Source organism: Pelodiscus sinensis, chromosome 8 (genome assembly GCF_049634645.1).
Source record: "Pelodiscus sinensis isolate JC-2024 chromosome 8, ASM4963464v1, whole genome shotgun sequence".
NCBI lineage: Eukaryota > Metazoa > Chordata > Testudines > Trionychidae > Pelodiscus > Pelodiscus sinensis.
The window spans coordinates 6,228,047-6,250,956 of NC_134718.1; the positions used below are offsets into that span (position 1 = coordinate 6,228,047).

At 48.6% G+C, this 22,910-nt stretch overlaps 1 long non-coding RNA gene across 2 annotated transcripts in view; it reads right to left on the reverse strand.

The window, feature by feature from the left end:
• LOC112544967 (uncharacterized) overlaps positions 1 to 22,910 on the reverse strand; it is a 71,112-nt gene that overhangs the window by 39,805 nt on the left and 8,397 nt on the right. The window contains exons 2-4 of one of the 2 annotated variants that reach the window (XR_012905529.1): positions 21,281 to 21,500; positions 20,150 to 20,210; positions 19,005 to 19,930 (exon numbers count right to left, since the gene is read on the reverse strand). The exons of the other annotated variant lie outside the window; for it this stretch is intronic. This is a non-coding gene — a long non-coding RNA (uncharacterized LOC112544967). Of the gene's footprint in view, positions 1 to 19,004; positions 19,931 to 20,149; positions 20,211 to 21,280; positions 21,501 to 22,910 lie in introns of those variants that run through there. 2 annotated transcript variants of the gene reach the window in all.

Consider the following 22,910-nt stretch of genomic DNA (forward strand, 5'->3'; position numbering starts at 1 on the left):
CTGAAGTCGAAATAGCTTAATTTGGCTTTTGGAGCTGTCCACACAGCAGGAAGTTGAAGGAAGAGCACTCTTCCTTCAACTTCCCTTACTCCTCGTGAAATGAGGGGAGTCGGAGTAAGAAGTCCTCCAGCTCAACATAATAACGGCTTGCTGTGTAGACACACTCTATGGCTGTGTCCAGACTCAGGTTTTTTTTTTTAAAAAGTAGCCTTTTTTCGAAAAAACTTCACCTAGACTGCAGCCGCGTTCTTTCGAAATTAAATTGAAAGAATGCGGCTTTTCTTTCGACGGTGGTAAACCTAATTCCACAAGGAATAACGCCTTCTTTCGAAAGTGCTCTTTCGAAAGAAGGCGTTCTTGAAAGCAAACAGGCTTTTTAGAAAGAGAGCATCCAGACTCACTGGGTGCTTTCTTTCGAAAAAGCGGCTTGCTTTTTCGAAATTCCGCGTGCAGTCTAGACGCTCTCTTTCGAAAGAGGCTCTTTCGAAAGTATCTTTCGAAAGAGCCTCTTTCGAAAGAGGTTTGCAGTCTAGACATAGCCTTTGTTATTTCGGAATGACGCCAGTTAATCTGAAATACCGCTGCGGTGTAGACGCCCCCCTAAGAGAACATCAGGGGTTTTACACTTACACATCGCTTCAGAATTTGTGGGATGCAGCAGTGTGAAGCATCAGTTACATGGCAGTGAGCAGGTGGGAGTTTAAACAGACCAAGAGACGTCTAAGCTGGAGTAACCCGCACAGTGAGGGAGCCATGAAAAAGTGTAAGTTACATCAACAGAGTCTCCCATTTGATTTTGGCCCAGAGGAGTCCTGTAACCTGCCTAAGGGTTAGATGTCAAGTTTGTGGTAGAGGTGAGATTTTCACTCGGGATCGCCTGCTTTCTTGTCATCTATTTGGCTTCCTCAAAGAGACAAGCATCTCCTAGCGGGTGAATATTGATTTCATTCCAAGTGCCAGAGCTTGGAATGTGCCTTCGGAATTACCTTTGTGTGCTCTGCCCTAAGAGCGTCCAAGGAGGTGGAAATGGAGGCAGAGACCCTTTATTAGCATTCTTTACACAGCCGTTTCATATCGCGCCGAAAGATCCAGTGACATGTTGTAGACAGGAGGAAAATGGCATTTACTCATGTAAAAAGCTGCGGGTTATTGGCTGGGAATGTTTTGGCTCCCTTGGATTTTAAACTCGTCTGAATGCTTGAAAAATGTTGAGATTTAATATAATTTGATTCAAAATTCCAACTGGGGCTCTGTGCAAAATCCTCTTATGGGATAAGCGTCTTGGATTACAGCAGATTAAGACTCTTTCTGAAACACCCTCCGGCTCCAAACACAAGTTACGGGGCCGGTTTCTGCGGAGATCAGATTGCTGCTAGAGTCAAAATGGCAAATGAGTGTCAAGTCTGTGGGATAAATATGGCCCGTCGGTTTCTGCTGGGGAATGTTTGTTTCAAGCTGGCTGGAACAATCCTTCATTTTAAAAAAGGAAGGACACGTGTTTCCTTCAGAGAAGTATGGCAGCAGCAAAACAGGAAATAAAAAGGAAAATGGACTGGAATGGGAAACGGGTGCTTTACAAGTCAGCGATTTTCAGACCAGATTTTCAAACTATCGGATTCAGACAGCGATTTTCAGACTATTGGATCATTGACTCAGCTGCATAACATAGGCCATAGAAGTGCACTTGGAGACTTGTTCTTCTCGCTGGCACTTCCTGGTTGAACGAGAGCAAATTTTTCTCCATTTCCCGTTAGGGCAAACGATCCCTCAGAACCCCATGGTGCATCTCAGCTCCTAATTCTCTGCTTTCCTGTGGCCTCGTTTTGCTCTCCTTGCTTACTCATCCCATGAGCCCACTGGGCCAGATGCTGCTCCTCTTTACACCGGTGTAAATCAGGAGTCACCTTGTTGGTCATTCCAATTTTAACAGAGATCAGAATTTGCCCTGGTGAAACTGAGCTAGAGTTCGGAGTAAAATATAACCCTCAATGGCATCATGTGACCACATCTCTTTTGTAGCTGCTCTCAGGGACTACAACTCTGTGTGAAAAACATCTCAAGGGGCTCAGGTAGATGCCTGCATTCGTAGTGCTGAAGACCCTGCACACTATCCCCCGCTCACAGCTGAAAGATTGCAGGGTATTACTTCGGCATTCTGCCAGCGAAGAGAATATGAGAGTCAAGATCCACCTCAGAGTATAATTTTTCAACAAAAATTGCAAAACTTGGCCAATTTGCCCTCTAATCTTTTCCACCCAGGTGCAGATTTTTTTCCATCAAGTGCAGAATAATTCTATGTGCACCAAGGCATGTGCAAATGTGCACCATCAGTTAAAAAAATTAGCTGTGGGGGCTCTACTGATCAGTTGGGCAATATTTGAATTTCTCCTGACTATCCAGCTTACAGGGAACACTGAACTTGATGTCAAGTGCTGCCTGAATTTTAGGTGCCATACATGGAAAAGCATCCAGTCATAAAAATGTTATTTTTTTCTTTAAGAAACATTTAAAATGTATGTCTAGGGGGCGGGGAGAAGGGGTTAATCATGTCATTGGTTACAAAAGAAAACATTTTCTTTTCTGGGCTGCACACTATATTTTTAATTGACAACAATCCGAGATGCGAGTGCAGCCCAGGGTGAAACACACAATCCTCTACAGTCCACTAGGGGAACGGCAGCTCATTACGGCAGGCTAAGCTAGAGTTCAACCTTGCTTATTTTTGGCTTCAAGCCCCCCAGTTGTGGGAAAAGAGCTTTTTAAACTTTTAATAAAATCGGCAGATTGTTGTGCGCCTCTCTCCGATGAGGGTCTGATTGATGCTATTACATGATCGTTGCCAGATTTGTAACAGGCTCTTTTTTTTTTTTTTTTTGCTCCTTCCTACAAGGATAAAAGATCTTATTCTGAAACCCCACCGACTTTGCCAGCATGCAGAGATGAATAAATACTGGAAATGTCCACCACGGCTGCCAGGTTTTGAAATGAACCCAGAATGTTTGTGTGTGAGGGAGAAATTCACGGAGAGAAAGAAGGAAAACTATGCTAGGGATGCTCGGGGGGTCAGGCGAGAGCTCTAATAAGAAACACATTTGGAGGCAGCAATCGGGTTCGTTTTACTGTGCAAATTTACAAGTCCATGAGCCGTCCTGAGTTTGCCGGGGAACTATTTTCAAGGCTAATTATTTCTAACGCACAAACCCACAGGCCTTGTTTTGGCACCATTCCTGTTGACTTCAGGGGGAATTCGGCCCAAGTAGCTGCTGCAGGATGGGGAGCAAGATGAAATGTTCCCTTGGAAGAATTTCCTGGAATTCCCACTTTCTTCAATGGTCCTGGGCTTCGCTATCTCAAGGATGAGATTAGACCCAAGTTCAAGACTGCATGTGGTTTAGCCTCGCAAGACCTTTTGCCTCTACATCTTCCTATGGAATTGTTTTACTACACATTACAAACAGACCTTTCATCTTCCTAAACTTGGCATAGAATCCTAGAACATTAGAACTGGAAGGGACCTTACAAGGTCTTCAACGAGTCCCCTGTCCTCACGGCAGGACCAAGCACCATCTAGACCATCCCTGATAGATGTCTGTCTAACCTGCCCTTAAATATCTCCAGTGATGGAGATTCCACAACCTCTCTGGGCAATTTATTCCAGTGTTTCAACACCCTGACAGGTAGGAACTTTTTCCTAATGTCCAACCTAAACCTCCCTTGCTGCAATTCAAGCCCATTGCTTCTTCTGCTATCCTCAGGGATCAAGAGGCATGCACGTTACTGGATGTGGTTGCTCTTCGCTAGTAGCAGTGTTGCACCGATATGAGAGATCCAAACATTTTCACTGCACTGTAAACAAATACCGATCATCCAGCTTTGTCTGGCTGAAGGGAGAACATGCAAGGACTCGCACCATGATGAGGTTTACACTGATCTGATGGGTTCTTGCTTCTGAGGTAACAGAGAGCTTGTCCGAGGTCTTCGGTGCATCATAACCCGGACATCATCCTTCTCAGTGCTCCTCAATTACCGCTCTGTGGCCATGGGACACTGTATCCCAGAATGCAGAACAGATGGTAATTTCATGTATCCACTGGGAAGCCATGGGTCACGAGAACAGTGGTGACGGGAAAAATGATATTTATCCCGTGAGGGAAGCCAGACACTGAGTCCTGAGGCCTTCTGCTTGGTAACTCTACCACTATTCAGTGGACAAGGCCTTATTTAAGGGAAGATGACGGCATGTTGGCTCCACTTATAGAACACTTACCTCAGGAGGCCTCAGAACCCTGCCATGGAACACTGAAGACGGAGACCAGTCAAGGAAAATCAGCTCCCGAAACAGGGAGAGGCACCTCAAGGCAAAGTGCCCTCCAGACAAAAGCGGGGGGGGTGAGGAGTAATTCTTAGCTCAGCAGTGGGCAATAACATGGTGGTGGTTCACTGAGGTTAACTCCTAGCAGCCCACCGCCACTATATTTACCTGCACAGCCACAGGTACCAGCAATCGCAGCTCCCATTGGCCGTAGATCGCCGTTCCCAGCCAATGGGAGTGGCAGGAAGCGGCATAGACCAACACCCCACTTCCTGCAGCTGGTTGACAGACTTGGAACTGGGTGTTAATTTTTCCTTGTTTTCCTGCCTGCTCACAAGTATGTTGTCATCTCGGGTGATAACATGCCCACGTGAGAATGGTGCGCAGAGAGAGGACGAGCCCAGCTTTTGTACGGGCCAAAGGATGTTCGTCAGCAGCCCGTTTTGTGGACCCTGCCGCCGGGCAGGAAGAGGGCTGCTAACAGTCACAGGACGCAAGGTGTTGGAATGAGGGGCTCTGGTTGTCTTTAGGGAACCGTCGCCTCAATGGGAAGGAAAGTTACGGCTGGGGAAATAGGGGTTTCCCTAAGCAGGAAAGAAACGGGAAGGAATCCTGATGAAATGGGGATTCCAAAAGAGGGGGCAGTTGTGAGCTTGGTGCACATGCACCAACCTGCCTGCTCACCCCTCCAGTACGCCTGCTAGGAGGTCAGCGCCTCACCCCCCAGGTGAAACTGCAGGGGGCTTCTTTGAGGTGTCCCAGCACCTGCTACAAGGTGCATGAGCCCTGGAGAGGACAGCTCCCCCTACTGGAGATGTGGGGGCTCTGGGTTGGATTCCTGCTCCCCACCCTAAGAGAAATGCGGAAGACCAGGAAGATACTGATAGGTGGTCTCTCTATCTCCCTGGTGGAGCTGCTAGTGACCTAGCAGAGTGCAGGGGGGGGAGGGCTGCCCACACTGGAGCTGCCAGCGCTACCACGGAGCCAGCTGCAGACTTGCTGCTCACACTGTGGCAGTCCTCTGTGGCCTAGTTCCTCCCGCCCCGTTGCCTGGACTGCAGGAGCTCTGGAGGGTGGAGACCGTTGCAGGAGAGCTCTTTCCCCGCTGCATCTCCCGCAGAGCCCTGTGGAGACTCATTCCCTCTGCTGGCACTGCCAAAGGGCGGAGGAACATGCCAATCACCCACCCACGTCACTGGAAGCCCATGGGAAGGACTCTCGTGCCTGTCCGGAGGAGCCTTCTTAAGGTCTGTGTCCCTACTGGAGGTGTCAGAGACCCAGGACCGCTCCCCGCACTCATGCCTGAGCTCCAAGAGGCCTGAGGGTGCTTTCTGGAAGCTGCAATTTATAGCAGTATGGCATGCAGCTCCCAGGAGTAACTTGGTGGAACTCCAGACAGGAAGTGCTGCTATAGCGATGCACCGTTACCACGGCTGAGCTGCCGCCTGACATATTAATGCCTCCCTCTCCAGAGGGCTCCCTCCAACAGTCGCCCTCTGGAAAAGGCAAGTCAGCCCTGAATCCCCGGCTGGCTCAACAGCACCACTCAACACTCGGAGACATGTCCCTCAGCACTGGCGTGGCTCCCAACAGTAACAGGCCTCTAACGTCTTTGCAATTGTGAGGGAGAAAGACCAGAAGAAATGCTCTGCTTAGAGTGCGTGAGGCTCTGGATACACCAGCTTATTTGCCTGTGTGGTTCCATGGCTGATTTTATTCTTCACTGAAACATTGTCACCAAAAAAAAAAATGTACACAGGCTGTGAATTTGTAGCAGATGTAGGTGTCTTGGCTAATTAGCAGCAGCACGCAATGTAAAATATACAGAGGCCAAAAAACGCAGCAAAGCTCATGGCAAAGAAACTGTCTAGCTTGCAGTTCTGTGTTTCCTCTGGAACACCAACTAGAGCGAGTGTAGCAAGTTATTAAAATACTGATCTTACACGTTCTCGTTTTATTTACCAGAGACTTATTATTTCTAATGTATGTATAGAAAGAAAGAAAGAAAGAAAGAAAGAAAGAAAGAAAGAAAGAAAGAAAGAAAGAGAAAGCTCTGATTTTTTTTAATGTATATGATGGAAACATCTACAGGCCTGAGGAAGACTAGCACCCCCTAGTGGTAGGTGCTGGTACCTACACCAGTGGTTCTCAAACTTTTTGGCCTGTGGCCCACTCTGCTCAACACAAACCTTTCTGTGGCCCACTAGCCAACCACCCATGATGACAAAATGGCTACCGGAGGTGGGTGGAGGCCTAGGTGGGAGGTTGAGTGCAGGAGCAGGCTGAGGGTGGGGGGTCTGGAGGTAGGGTGCAGGAGTGGGGTGGGGATGGGAGTTCTGGGAGAGAGGGAGGGTAAAAAAGTAGGGTGCGAGGGGTCTTGGTGGGAGGTGTATGTGTGTGTGGAGGAGCAGAGTCTGGGCATGAGGTGGATGGGGGGTGCTTATCTGGCCCCAGGCCTCCCAAAATGCCCAGACACCACCCTCTGCTGCTCCCATTGGCCAGGACGCTATGTGAAGCAAAAAACGACTTCCCGTGACCCAACGGTGGTCAGCTTTGTCCGGCTCCAACGGAAAGGCCTCATGAACCAAAGGCCAGTGAAGGCATTCAAAAGGCACTGGCTGAGAGGAGAACCTATTAGAACCTGAGATGAATACTGTAACCGTCTGTACAGACATCCTTGAAGCTCTGCCGTTTGATGGGAACAAAGCAGCAGATAAAGCTGGGAACACCAAGAAAATAGGTTCCAATAGTGGTGTGTAGAGATGCCTCCAGGACCTGGTAAACAATCTGTAGAGCAATATCAGCTGAGCCCAGCTAGGCGAGAGGGAAGAGACCTTGGCAGGGTTACTTAGTCAAGCGGCTGTCTATGAAGGACAGGGTTTCCAGGTCAAATCTCCTCTGGGCGTGGTAACATTCAGGGTGCCAGCTGCCAGATGTGGGGGACTTGGCTAATTGGTTGCGTCTGCACCGGTATCCAGCCCCCAACCAGCAGACATAACAATATCCCAGGAGGTGAAATCTTAAACGCAACCTTGGAAGAATTTACCTTCATGTGGCACGAAACGCCGCATCCCCTGGTGTAAGGACTTTGTAAATCTTACAGGCAGGGCCAGTGAGGTGACTTGTGCAACCTGATCTGCTTACAATTTTGCTGACATCTCACAAGGGGGCCTCTGGCCCAGCAACAGTTACAGGAATGGCTGGTGATCCCTACCTGAGACCGCGGGAGGGACTTTGTACGTGAACTGGGTGAAACGGTGATGGAGGGCTTCGTAGCACTAGCATGTTGACAACGATTAAGCCCAGCGATCTCCCAGTCGCCTTTCTATGTACAGGCACAACGGGGTGGAAGCCTGGGGTTTGTCAGGGAAGATGTGCAGTTGCCATGGGAACTCCCTGAGAGGAAGGCGCACTTTAGGGCCACCGAGGGATGCTGCAGGCTGGCTGACAATCCATCCAGATCAGTGACACAACTCTGAGGAAAACAACATGGGTTCTGTGCCATAGTGCACCACAGGGTGACATGGTCCGACACGGACCTCACAGTGGCCTTGCTTCCACAGCTAGGCCGGATGGATCTGTCTATGGGATCCACATATAACTGCAGCTGCCCCATCTCTCACTAACCGCCCCAAGAAAAGTGTGTGTGTGTGTAGATGGTGAGTTGATACCTGAGAAGGTTGCTAGCTGCCAAAGGCGGGTTCCTGAGCCAGTTTGAGGGCGGCAGCCATTTTTCCCTCAGGAACTCTAGTACTCAAAATCTCACCCTGGCTTTAGTCAGCTGTGATGGACATGAGCTGATTTCACAGATCTCGGTGCCTCAGTAAGCGAAGCGAAGAGAAAACTACTCTGGGGAGATGATGTATCGTTCCCTTCCTGCCCAGACACACACGACCCTTGTCACGTCTGACTGGCTCATTCAGTCGGAGCTTTGAAATCCGCCGACCGCTCGTCACGCTAAGACAGATGCAGCCGTCTGGCTCAGGCTGTCTGGGTTAATTAGACAGGCGTCTTGGGTGGGGCACTAGAAGGCCACTATAGATATTTTCTTAACCCGTCACAGGGACTGTGTCCTCCTCTTTGTATCCCTCTGGCACCCTGTGCGCCATCACATCTATCACCACTGGAGGATCGGGGCCCTGGAAGAAAAACTGTGCCAGGCAGCAGAGCCCCATACACACAATGGGGATAAAGATATAAACACTAGCTATAAATGCAGTTGTGTTGTAAATCACCAGGGATAATAATACGGTTGCTATGGAGACCACACATCCCCCCCATGTTTAACATGTGGTGCCAGAAGCATCCAGAGGTGCTGGGACAATTTTTGAAGTGGGGGAGCTGAAAGCCTTTGAACCAAACCAGATTCCCTACATATAACGGAAACTACTTCAAGCCAGGGTGTGCAGCAGTACCCACATCCCCTCCGTCCTGCACCTATGGAAGCATCATCTACAAGACCGGTGAAGTCTCCTGGAACAAGCAACCTCAGTGACTTTGGGCCCAGGCCTGAAAAGTTGTACCAAGACCCCACTGGTGTGAATTGAGACAAGCAAAGCCATCCAGCGAGGTGTCACGACAGGTGGAACCTCCCTAGTCCGGCACTTTCTAGTCCAACAACCTCCGTGGTCCGGCATGATTTGAGTTAGCCAGATGTCCACTTATCATGGGTGTGGCCGAGTTTCCCAGGGTTCCATAAAGTTTTACAGCCCCTGGTCCTGGCTCTCAGTGTTCTGTGCTGTTTTTTAGCTCTTCTAAGAGCCCAGTAAACAGTGGGAGTTTTGGTAATGCTGCTAGACAAAATTGACCTCCCGTGGTCCACCAAATTCGCTGGTTCAGCGCCGGTCAGGTCCCGAGGGTGCCAGACTAGAGAGGTTCAATCTTGGTTTCTGAGGACAGGACAAGGCGTAATGGGCTTAAAGTGCAGCAGGGGAGGTTTAGATTGGACATTAGGAAAAAATTCCTAACTGTCAGGGTGGTCAAATATTGGAATAAATTGCCAAGGGAGGTGGTGGAATCTCCCTCTCTGGAGATATTTAAGAACAGGTTAGATAGACATCTGTCAGGGATGGTGTAGACGGAGCTTGATCCTGCCTTGAGGGCGGGGGGCTGGACTCGATGACCTCTCGAGGTCCCTTCCAGTCCTATTATTCTATGATTCTATGATTCTATCCTATAAACCAAACTTCTTCTCCTCATCTGTGACAAATCGCGGTCAATGGGTGTTATGGGCCCAGTACCTGGGGGCGCAAGATAAACACCCTATCGGGTGGTTCACCAGTGGCTTACCCTGACAAGCCGTGTGCAGTCCACAGGCCTCAGATTGCCCACCACTGCTTTATAGGGCTTAGTAATAGCCCATCTCTCCTTCTTCGTGACAGAAGAACTGGGGTGTGAGCTCCCTCAGCTCTCACCAGAAGGTAAAGTCAACTCTTGCAGTGAGCTTTGGCTCCTAAGTGTTCGAATGGCATTTGCATTGCATCAGTGCAATCATATGCTTGTAACCCCCTTTTTCCTTCCGGGTTACTCGGGAGCAGGTCACACTCACAGGTGTGCCTGGGCGCCTGATGGTTTTAACCCAAAAGGAGATCCTGAGCACCCCAGTGCTGATGGTGTTTAGTTGGGGAAAGCCCTATGCTGTAGTCCCTTGCTCGTAATTAACATACAATGGCGGTGCCTCCACCTGGCTAGCCCTGTAACACACTTAGGCTATGTCTAGACTGCAGGCTTCTTTCGAAAGAGAAATCCGCTTTTTCGAAAGAGAGCACCCAGCGAGTCTGGATGCTCTCTTTCGAAGACGGCCTCTTTACATTGAAGAACGCCTTCCTTCGAAAGAGGAACTTTCGAAGGAAGGCGTTCTTCCTCATGAAACGAGGTTTACCGCCATCGAAAGAAAAGCCGCGTTCTTTCGAAATAATTTCGAAAGAACGCGGCTTGAGTCTGGACGCAGGGGAAGTTTTTTCGGGAAAAGGCTACTTTTCCCGAAAAAACCCCTGAGTCTGGACACGGCTTTACTGGTGTGCCTTGAGAACCTCCAGGAATAAACTTATTCCAACAATAAGCTGGATCTAACTCCAGAACAACATTCACAAATCATAAATAATATCCATCTAATAGATTGCATTAGAATGAACAACCTTCACTTCACTTGAAGAAACGGGATTTAACACATTAACAGTGAATAACATCAATTAACACAGTCCACAGAAGTAGAAGGAACTTGTCAGGCTGCCATGTGCCCTGCCAATATTGATCCCACCCCAGAGTGTGCACGCCCCTGGACTTAGAGTCCCACACTCTTGCTTGCGTGGGCACGCTTGAAGAGCTGCAGCTGTAGTGGAGATTCTTTGCAGGCAGTGTGTATGAGGGTCCAAGCTAGGCAACAGCTCTGTCCCAAGCAGCACTTCCCCCACAAGACCCAATTACTTACAGTCTCATGCTGCGCCTACCAAAAGCAGCCGGCTAGATCCCAGCTCCAAAGGCAACCAGTCCCAAGCTGTAGCTGCACTCCAACAGCCCCTGGTCTGGATCAAACTCCTCCATAGCAGCCTGGCTCCCCTTCTCTTCCAAAGCCCAAGGGCAGAGTCCCAGACTGCTAGACCTCCTTTCTCATGCACATGGAGAGACCCCATCTCCCACACCAGAGCCACTTCCTTCCTGTTTTTTCCCAAGGGCTCATGGGAATTGTAGTCTGAGAGGCTGGATTGCAGCACACAGGGTCTTTCCAGAAAATACGCAGAGGAGCCTTTAGTAAGGAGACTCTGCTCATGACAATAAAAGAGGTGCACAGATTCCCTTTCTCTTGCAATGCTGCCAGGAGGACTGGTATATAAATAGAATAATGAGGGAAGTAGGGTTAGTCCTTGACAGACATTGCTAGTTAAATTCCTTGATGCTAATGTATCCAGTAGTGACTGCCTCCTCTATTCAGGGTTTGACCGGCACCATGGAAGGTCCATTCCAAACACACCAGGAATATTACTAAAGCAACAAGGAGTTACTCATTGGAAAGGGAGAGGCATTTTTTGTTCCAGCACGTAGCGTGCATTTCAGGCAGACCAGAAACAACACTCGCTCTTGGCAAGATAAGATCCAGGTGTCACCCTGATGTGCAAACCCACCTTCTGAATTTTTGGGAAGGTGGGAAACGGGACTCAGACTGGATTCATCCCTGCCTGAAAATCTGGATGCTTCTCTAACATCTCAGCATCACTTGAGACAGCTGGACATATTCCAAGGACAGCCTCTTTGTGGTATTCCAGCTTTTCTGCTTCTGATCCCTGAGATAGCTCTGAGAGCAGTGGAGGGTGGGGTGGAGCGCTTTCAAACCACATAGAACCATAGAACACTAGAACTGGAAGGAACCACAAGTCCACTCATCAAGTCCACTCCCCTGCCCTCAGGGCAAGGCCAAGAAACAGGACTATGTAGCACTGTAAAGACTAACAAGATGGTTTATTAGGTGATGAGCTTTCGTGGGCCAGACCCACTTCCTCAGATCAAATAGTGGAAGAAAATTGGCACGACCATATCACCATCTAGATCTGCAATGCGCATCCAATTCTGAAGCAGTAGCCTCATTAGTGGCTACTGCTATAGAGAACTAGCCACATTGTTCAAGCCAAATAGCCACACACAGTTGGCCAAATAGCCACTTGTGGCTAGTGACTAACGTGTTGGATACCACCGATCTAGATCACAGCTGACAGATGTCTGTCTAACTTGCTCTGAAACCTCTCCAGAGATGGAGATCCCACAACCTCCCTAGACAACTAATTCCAGTGTTTAACCACCCTGACAATTAGGAAGTTTTTTCTAATGTCCAACCTAAACCTCCCTTGCTGAAATTCAAGCCTGTTGCTTCTTGTCCTGTCACCAAAGGTTAAAAAGAATAATTTTTCTCCTTCCTCTTTGTAACACCCATTTAGGAACTTGAAAGCTGCTATCGGCCTTCTTTTTTCCAGGCTAAACAAACACAACTCTTTCAGCTTTCCCTCACAGGTTATGTTTTCTAGCCCTCCAATCATTTTTATTGCTCTTCTCGGGACCTTCTCCAATTTCTCCACATCTTTTCTGAAATGTGGGGCCCAGAACTGGACACAATACTCTAACTGAGGCCTAATCAGTGCAGAGTAGAGCGGAAGAATGACTTCTCGTGGAAGAATAATAGAGAGGTAGCCGTGTTGGTCTGATCTTGCTAAAACAAAAGGAAAAACTATGTAGCACTTTAAAGACTAACAAGATGGTTTAATAGGTGATGAGCTTTCGTGGGCCAGACCCACTTCCTCAGATCTGTGGGATCTTGAAGTGGACAATATCTGCAAGCACAAACTAAGCTTGTAAACCAGCAACCCTAGAGGCCAAAACTTCACTGGGAAGCTCGGGGACAGAGACGAGTCTTTTGCTGCACTGACATTTACAAATGCAACCACTCTGAGGTACAGAAAAACAATGCCTAATAGGGCAGTGAAATGAAATTTGGAAGCATCGCACCATTATCCGATGACTGATTAGCAACCAAGCCCTTTGTACCCGTCGGGGCCTAGTTAACCTAAATCTGGTCAAAAGTCTACAGTATTTTGTCCCTGCCGGTCCATTTTATGTGCTCTCAAGATAACATGGAGCCTCTTATCAAGGATGCAGACTTTTCTGTTGTCCACATGAAAAGCAACATGTACTGCGAAAAGAATACAGGGGGTTAACTCCCGAGGAGGAAGTGGCGACTCTGAAACAAAAAATAGAGGAATAGACGTGATGAATAAAAAACTGCTGTAACTGGATAAGACAACGAGCAAGGCATTTGCTATGACTGGGCTTCCAAGCATTCAGATGCAGAGCCAGCTTTGGTAACCATTGAGTGGGCTGTTTCACGGAGGTGGTGGATTTAGCGAGGAGTCTATTAGCGCCATCAGGAGGTCACAGAGTTAAATGCTTTGGCTGAATTTAAAAAAAAATCCCCAACTGGCTGATTTATGGCTGACGGGAACTTTCTGAGTTATGATGCTGAGATAACGGTAACCAGAGCTCGGGCACATAAATGGGTCACCTGACCTTTAAAACGAAGCTGTCCTCGAAGCAGCTGAAAATGGACTGGAGGGGGGATGCGTTCCATCTGGGAACAGCTGCAAGGCCCAGCAGACCAGACGGGTTGTCTGTGGTACCTCCACATTTAATTGAACTTTGGGTTACACATTTTTCTCTCAGGGTATGTCTAGACTAAGCCATGCAGTCAACGGAGCTATGTAGATGAGTTTACTAGACACAGGAAAATGAAGCGGTGATTTAAATAATCGTCGCTTCATTTACATAAAAATGGCCGCTGCGCTGTGCCGATCAGCTGTTTGGTGGCACAGCGGGGCAGTCTGGACGCACTGCAGTCGACAAAGGAAGCCTTTGTCGACTGCTCCGGTAAATCTCATTCCACGAGGCATAACGGGGTAGTCGACAAAGGCTTCCCTTGTCGACCACGGCGCGTCCAGACTGCCCCGCTGTGCCACCAAACAGCTGATCGGCACAGCGCGACGGCCATTTTGATGTCCATGAAGCGGCGATTCTTTAAATCGCTGCTTCATTTTCCTATGTCTACTAAACTCATCTACATGGCTCCGTCGACAGAGCCATGTAGTCTAGACATACCCTCAGAGAAGCTCTGGTGCAAAGCAGCAGCTTTAGCCAGACTGAGGCCAGGGTCCTGGCTTTCACTGACCCCCAAAGCAGGGTGTTAACTGGGTGCTGTGACAGCCAGTCCCTTTGGGATAGTTGGCGGCATGGGGTCTGTACCACGAGCTTGGAGGCAGACGCGTTAGGTGTGCCAAGCAATGAACTCATGACCCATGCCTGCCCATAGTTGGGTGAGGGCAGCTGCTTCAGCAGGGTTACTGAGCATGCTCAGTATAAGCCACGCAGCAAATCTGGATGGGCACATGATCCCATAGAGAGCCCCTGACATTTTACCTCAGACTCTAGAGCCAGTACAGGAGAGAGTGCAGGAAAGAGCACACATCCCTTAAGCACCCTGGGAAGGGCTAGGAGAGAGATGTGAATGTTTCATGGTGAAGGGACCAATATTGCCACCCATGTTCCCTCAAATCCTTTCCATCCATGAGCAGAATAATTTTTATCCACCCCGAAGCATGTGCATGTGCACCACCCATAGAAACACAGGCTCGCTGTGGGAGCTCTGCTAATCAACTGGGCGGTATTTCAAGCTCTCTTGAGCAGCTGCACAAGCTTACAGAGAACATCGACTGCCACCCACCACTGTTCAAAGATCCTAAGTGAGACCCTCCTCCCCAAATGGATTCAATTCATTTTTCCAAACGAATGCATTTTGAGCTCTGAACTTTTAGGGCCCACTCGAGTTACATTTTCATGCTTTGCCCGGCAACCACAAGGACTAGCAAACATTCTTTGTTTTTAGATGAAAGCGGAGGCTCTTATGTACTGACATGATTCCAGGATGATATTTCAAATCAAAGACATCGGGTCACAGCTCAGTCCGGCTGTATCACTCACACTTTCTGAGTGTATCCAAAACACTGACCCCTACAGTCTAAGCTCTAGTAATAAAGCCAGTAGCTTTATGGGTTAGAACATCAGACCTGATATTGACCAAGGCACATTTATTCAATTAATCCTGCTTTCCACGGGGAACACAAAGAGCAGGCATTTTAAATGCGCCGCTGGAAATCAGAAGCTGGGAGGTAGGTTCCTGACTCCCTTAGGCGTGTTTGGGAATGGTACCCCAAGTCAGCAGCTACGTCTGTTGCGTAAAACCTCTGCCCAACCCAGTATCATGTAGATGGAAGACATGTAACAGGCCAGCTCCTCAAGCCAAATACACAGGGAAAGCTTGGAATTACAATACATATGCAAATTCAATTCAATTACTAATGGACTTAATCAAGATATGGGGTGGTGGGCCCTTTATCACTGAAGGTGCTAACAGCTTTCTGAATGGCATCATTCCTGCCTTACTAATCTATCCACTGACTTTGACCTTTATCTACTGAGGTTAAGCACCGTTTCTCCTAATACTTTATGTATAGAGATGGGGGGGAGGGGTGACAGAGCATCTTTCTCTCCTCCTCCCCCCAACCTTCTCCTATTTATTTTGAGTTTTCTTATCCCCTAGTCATAACTCCGGTTATCTGAAGAAGTGGGCTGTGCCCACAAAAGCTCATGATACCATCTGCATGTTTTGTGAGTCTATAAAGTGCTACCTGACCATTTGCTTGCTGTTTTTTCTGTAACAGACTAACTCGGCTACCCCCGGAAGCTCATGTAACTGACTGTTATTGTAAATCATGTCATTTTCCGTCATTGTGAGCCATGTCACGTTTTAAGTTCTGCAACATCTCGCAAGCTTTGAAACTGCCAATTATTTCTTGTGCAACCTCTAAGCTTTATCACATTCCATCGTGCGACAAGGGGGGGTGTAAGTGAGAAGAGAGTGTGACTAGGGGACTATCTGAGCCTGGGTGGAAAGGAACTCTGAGACTATCTACTTGGCGCCAGGAGGCGGCTGATGTCATCTTCCCTTGCACACGAGAAAGGCAAAACCGGAAGTGCCGCTAAGATGAGCAGAAGAACTTAATATGCATCGAGTGAGATCTGGGTGGGCCTCTCGGTGACAGACACAGAAAAAGAACTCGGCGTGCGTGCCAGGGGCTGCCCAGCTCCTTAAAGAGAGGAGAGCACACAGAGCACGGTCGTCCAATCCGCTCGCCGGCCCGAATTGATGACTGCAGGCAGAGACACCGAACCCACCATGCTTGGCTTCGTGTGTAAGCGTCTGTGTGTAGGCGTGCCAGAGTGTGAGAATGTGTGCGCGCGTGTGAAGGACTTCCATTCCCTTCTTGCTTGATCCAATAGCAGCACTGAATTGATCAATCTAGGTGGAACCCTGAGCCGTTCTCCAGTGAAATTCGGTAACAACGTCCTGATGTCAGGGAGTTGCCTAGCGCTTCCGAACTCAGAGAGGACCGCGGTGGTCTGCAGGGCAACTCCAGCATGTGGATGGGGCTGGAAGCTAATGGTCTCCAGGAACACTAGGGAGAGGATGCTGGCCAGAATATCTTGCTACATCCATTATTAGTGCCCATGGAGAGCAGGAGCGTACTGGCAATCAAAATAGGCCCAGGAAATGGGTTGAGAACGGCCCTCCCCATGACGTCACCCCTGCATGTCTGGCACGCGGCGCAGGCGGCGGGTCGGGCTCTGCGTGTCGCATACAGCGCGGACATGGAGCTGCTCAGAGCGAGGGGCAGCGGCGTGTGGACACGATGGCCCACCGGATGAAGGCCCACTGGGAAATTCCTGGTATCCTGCCAGGCCAGCCCTCCCCGAGAGAGTGTGGTAGCTGCTCCTTCCACAGACTGTTCCTCGGGCTATTTTGGGAGCTGCAGAGAAGAGCACCGAGAGGCAGGCAGGCAGCTTTGAGGAATCCACCAGCTATTACTCCAATTCCTCCAGCGGAAGGAACACTTTCTAAGCTGAGAATCGAGCGGTTTCCCCAAGTCCCGGCTCCTGTGCTCTCCAGCTCGCGTTCCCTGTAGCTGGTCCGCCAGCCCTTCCTGCTTCTGCTCCCGCTCCTGCAAGCCAGTTGGCATTTGGTGGCACCTGTAGGAGACCCTCTGGCCTCTGCAGGTTCCCTCACACTTGCAGGTCCTTTTGGAAGCCGGGCGTTAAATCAACACAGAGAAGCACCAAACTTAGTGGCAGCCAATCAGGATGCGCCTCTTTGCATATGCCATCTGATTGGCTAACATTGCTCTAGGAAAGGACTCAGGAATCACGTTGGGTCCAAAGGAGGCAACCAATAGAAACGTACTGAGTTCAGAGGGCTGGGCAGCCAGCTGAGCAGAGCGGTGTGCTTACCCTGCTATGCTCAGAACCTTCTGCATGGCTTCCTTTGGAGCCCTCAGCTGATCTGATTTAGATTTCTTGAGACCGCCTGGCCACATGCGTGTCTGTAGCCTCCAGCTACACCTGCAGTAACCAGAAAGGGGGTGCCGACACTGATGGCTTTGTGACCCATGGCCCTGCTGCCAGGCAAGGATGGAGAAAGTGGGACCTCGGTGCAAAGGAAGTGGGAGCATCACCTGTTCCTCTCTGGACATCACAAGAAGGGCCATTATTCTCTCTAGAGACAACAGGCGCTTCCCAAGGTACGCTGGAGACAGCTGGTAGGGGTCCATTTTTCAATCAAGCCTAGGGTTAGATTCTGTTGAAAGTTAGCTGGGAGTTAGGGATCTAAACTAGCGCATAGGATCAGTCTTGGGGTAAGCACACCAATCCAGATCTGGATTTCACAGCTCAGGTCCACTTCAAAATCAATGTGAAAGAACAACACCGTTCCTGAGAATTCTTTACCTAAATAGGCAACTCTGGGACTCCTGAAGAAAAGAACTCCCAGGAGAGATTTAAAAGCTGGAGGTGCAAGAGAGGCTGATCTCCACGGGTGCTATGCACATTTCAGGGAAGTTACTCCTGATTTACATACAATGCGTGAGAGGAGAATCAAGTCCGTTGTATCAGAGATTCGTGTTTTCACAGAAAGATCTAGTCTGCCTAACAGTGTCTCCCTTCTAGTTCCCCCTCTCCAATCACCACGCAGCGACTGGCCACAATCACAGTGCGTCCCTCTCTTGGCTGCAGTGGCTAGTCCCTCCTAGCGCACAAGCAAACCCAAAGGGGGCAGCACAGACTCTACAGGACTCGGTTTTCCCATCCCGCAAACATTTTTGACATATTTAAAAATATCCATCCCGAATCAGGTCGAAAAGTCAAAATCTCAACTTTTCCCCTTCTGAAAATCTGAAGAAAATAAATCCGTTTGGGTCAACTGAAAATGTCATTCAGTTTAGACCATTTTCGATTTGAAATTTGTTTTGAAACAGTGCTCAACTTTAATTGCAAACTAAACAGACATTTTAAAAAAAAGGAGAACTGGACTTTTTCATTTAGCAAACCTCTCAAACAGACCATGCTGATGACTTTGAACTTTAAAAACAATAGTTGGAATATTTGTCAGAACTGACCCTTTTCCAAAATTGTATTTATATCAGTTTTGACAAATTGGTGTTTTCCAATGAAAATAAGTGTCATCAAAAAATTCCCACCCAGCTGTCTCTACCCCTCCTAAGGAAGAGGATAGTAGGTGTACTACTCTTACGTGTTGGGTGGCTCCAGTGTATAACCCTTTCTAATATCCCCCTGTACGCACCACAGATCTGGGATTGACTGGCACAATCTCCCAAGGACTACTTCTCTCCTGAGGAAGAGTTGGCTTCTTTCCTGAAATGCTGAGCAGAACCAGATGCCGACTTGGTTGCATTATGCAGTGAGGGGTGGGCGGGTTAGTATATATTCCTGAAATTGCCAAAGCTCCCCTTTTAAGCTAAGTCTCAAGAGGCAGGTTCCAATTACATCGGCTTCCCTTGTGATTGACAGTGGGTGCTTAAAATGGACTTTTTCTGCTTTAGAGAGTTACGTTCCCTGCTATTTCAGGATCAACACAAACCCGAAGATGCCAATTCTTGCTTTACATCCCACTACTAAATCCTAAGGCTGAATTTACGATGTTATTTTCTTGTAAATGTCAGATATAATTTTGCAGGAAAGCTTAGATCTATCTGATACTGATCACTTGCAATTTTCATTAGGGCAAAGCCAAATCAGATGCAGCTGAGATCCTCTCCCACCTCCTGGAGGATTATGCTAACCAAAGTTTGCCGACAAGACTTGGAGATAATAGACGTGAAAACCTGTAAACCATATATTTAACGTTTATAGGCTTCATTATAAAGCAAGCTTTCAATAAGGTATTTTATACTGGGGCAAAATCCACATTGATAAAGTGAATATGTTTAATCCTGGTTAAGAATGTGCAATTTTTCTTCTGAATTTTCCCTTGTCACTAGAATTTCATTCGCTTTCTTCTGTACCATGGGGCATACGGCCGAAAGCTCTGGCGTGGTTGATATTGTAAATTGACTGCTGAAATCTCATTTTTGTTGTTAATTTCCATAAGAATTAGGGCTTTCCATACTTGCTAGAAATTTGCAGCAGGAAAGCATTAGGTTCTCCAGAGGAAGCATAGTGGGTCAAATCTGCTTTCAGTTACACAGAATAACTTAACCGAGTTCAGGGGATACAGAATAAGAAATGGTTTGTGTGCCTGCATACAGGTATTCCTGTTGGTAGTGAACCCACTCCATGTGGGCATGGAAGCCGAGTCTTTCTTTAACACCTTTCTGGGGGGAAGGAGGGGGGGTTCTGCACACCTTTCTCAGCAGCTTTTGATCTTTGAATCCCGCTTCCTGCATCTCTCCAACTTACTGGCTCTTCACAGAGCTTCAAATGTCAGTGGAAAGCAGCTTTCTTCCCATAGCAGGGCTTTTAATATCTCTCCCCCATGTTCTTTAGCTCTGTCTCTGAACCTGCAGGGAGAAGGTTTGCACAGCGGCTGTGATACACGACGGAGCCACAGTGCGCAGGCTGTCCAAGGAAAAGAGACCTCAGAAGCCAGATTCTCCTCAAAGGCAAACAATACACAGTTTGCTGTACTCCGGCTGTTCCTCTTCAAGCCAAGGGTTGCTTCAGGAAATTCCCCAGCTGAATGAAAAAAACCCACGTTTTTTTTCCTGTTCTTTGGGATCCCTGCCCAGCATCGCTCAGTTCCCAAGCTGCCTTTTGGGGTTGGCTGGGAGAAGTGATCCCAGAAAATCCAGGCTACTAAGGATTAATGGGGCTGGACAGAAATATGTCCAAAACCAGCCCCTTCCCCCTGCACTCACAGGCACATTCTCCTTGGCTTTCTCACAGGAAACTCACCTCAGCGTGTATGGAGCAAGTTATCAAATCCCAAGGAGAAACGGTTGCATTTGTTTCCATTCTACGAAATGATAAGAAATCAAACAGGGAGAACAAGTCCGTGTGAAAATAAACTCAGGGGTGTGAATTCACCGGCACATGCAAGGAACGGGAGCTTCCTGGGGAGTTTCCAGGCCAGCTCCATTAGTTATCTAAGTGGCCGTGATACAAGCTCTGTGTTCTGGAGATGGGAGAGAGTGACCACGTAGGATCACTTGGAATCACAGAATGATAGTGATTCCTGTGGGCTCTTCCAGCTCTGGGATTCTGAATCCAACCCCCTGCCCAAAGCAGGACCAATCCCATCTAAATCCTCCCAGCCAGGACTTTGTCAAGGAAACCTCTAGGGATGGAGATTCCATCCCCTCCCTAGGGAACCCATCCCAGGGCTTCTCCACCCAGCGCTGGCCCAAGGGTGCTATCGCCCAGGGCGCCCCATTGTAGGGGGCGCCGCATGGGGCTGCCGGGCCGGGAGGCACCGCGCATGCTCCGCGCACCCGGGGCGGGGCCACACATGCGCCAGGCTGGGGGCTGGGGGTGCTGTGCACCCGGGGGCAGGGCTGCGCATGAGTAGCGCTCACGGGGGTGGCGCCTCGCTCTCGGAGCCCAGGGCACACAAATGGCTCGGGTCAGCCCTGTCTCCACCCCCCTAGGAAAATAGTTTTTCCTAATATCCAATCTAGACCTCCCCCACTGCAACTTGAGCCCAATGCTCCTTGTTCTGCCATCTGCCCCCACTGAGAACAGCCTCTCTCCAGCCTCTTTGGAACCCTCCCCCACACCAGACTTACAGGAGTCTGGTATTCTGGAGAGTGATGTAAGCAGGTACAGTTCCCACTGGAACCAATTGGAACCGGACCTCCCTCAGGGACGGATTGGCCATGCGAGTATTGGGAACGGTTCGGGTGTAAGTCGAGGAAGGGTTTGAGGCCAGCAGGGACCATCAAAGTCTGACCTCCTGGATAGCACAGTGATCTCTGCATCCAGCCCATAACGTGTGGCTGAGTCAGAGGAGATACCATCTCGATTTAAAGATTACAAGTGATAAGAATCCCCCCTGCACCTTGGTACGTCTTTCCTATGGTGAGTTACCTGCAGCTCTTTACACATCGTCCTGTCAATTGCTCCTCTTGCTTCTCCTCCGCTTAATTTCTGAATGCCAAGAACCCACTTCTCTGTGTCCTCAGAGGTTGTGTCCTCGTTTTCACTCTTGCAAACTATTTTACCCCTGTTCTGAATTCAGTTTTCACAGGTGCAAGTGGTGACACAAGGTGCAGGACAATGGAGAATCAAGCCCACTAGTTTAATACATCTGCACATAGGGAAGTGAGGGGAGAATTCAGCTTGCCTGTGCCAACAGCTTTTGCATTTTCTCTCTCTCGAATGATTAAATTTGCAACCTTAACTTGCATCCGCCTAATTATTTGCATTTCATGCCTTCCTGGTTTTACGTGTCACATGATGGAAATCTACTACCAAAAAAAAAGTTTAGTTGATGCCTACTGAAGTCGGTAAGAGCTCTGAGAAAGGACCGAGTGAAAACTGAATATGGATTTCAAGATTAGGTCCCCTGATGTTCCAAAAGGCGTTCTCCACTGCCTGTGGAATAGAATTAACTTTGGAGCTCAGGCAAAGTGGCTGAAAGTATGTCACATATTCTGTTTGCACAGAATGACTACCAGATGGTCTGCAAACGCTCCACGTGCAGTGAAAAGTGTGAATGCCATCTCTCTGCAGCCCACTGAAATGCAGAGGGGACCGCAGGATGCATTCATTGGCCATGGCCCAATCTGTGTTCATGTTGGATATGGATTCCGTGCAATGCAGGACTGGTCACAGACCGGCCATGTCTTGGTGAGAGAGGCATCCATGGTGGCATCTGGCAAACTCCTGTCTCAGAGCTGACAAAACTCATTGCACCTAATGCACCACTTTCGTGGTATTTAGCCATACAGGGTAACCTGTAAGACCTCTACTGAAAACTTGCAACTTATCAGTGCTCTTAATCACCGGGAGGTGTGTGGATGGGTGATCCCCAAGGAATGATATAACTACCATGGAAATCACGGCCGGATGGTGATGGGCACGAGCGAGTCACCAAACAATTATACATCTTGGTGATGGCTCAAGCAGGCGGGAGTTGGCACCCCCCTCCCTCGCTAGTCAATGAAGTACTTCAGTGCTCCACCGTCCAACTTTCCCCCAACCCAGAAATGTCAGTGGCAAACCAACAAAGACAAACTATGAAAATCAAAACCACATGGAAGCGAACAGGAACAGCATGAGAGCAAGGGGATCGCTCTGTCTGTGAATGAAGACAAAAGCCTAATTCAGTCTATCCCGGGGTGGAGAAAGACAGAGAGGAGCTACTTTGAGAGAGTGCTTGGGGCTAGCAGGTGCTGGAAAAACACTGAACACTGGGGTGAGAATCGACTTTCTTAGCTAGGATCCCTAGCTGTTAGTAATTGTAGAGCCTGGTTTGTTAGGATTTGGCTTGGTATTTAACCCATCTCTCCCACTCGCTTTTATTTGAAATTCTAGTTTTCTGAACTACATTTCTTTTTATATTACTTGAGAACTCTCAAGCTCATCTGAAGAAGTGAGTTTTGCCCCCCAAAGCTCCTGATAGTGTGTATATATATATATACACTATTTGTGTTAGTCTCTAAGGTGCCACAGGACTCCTCCTTGTGTTTCAAACCATAGGAGCGTGGGTTTAAGG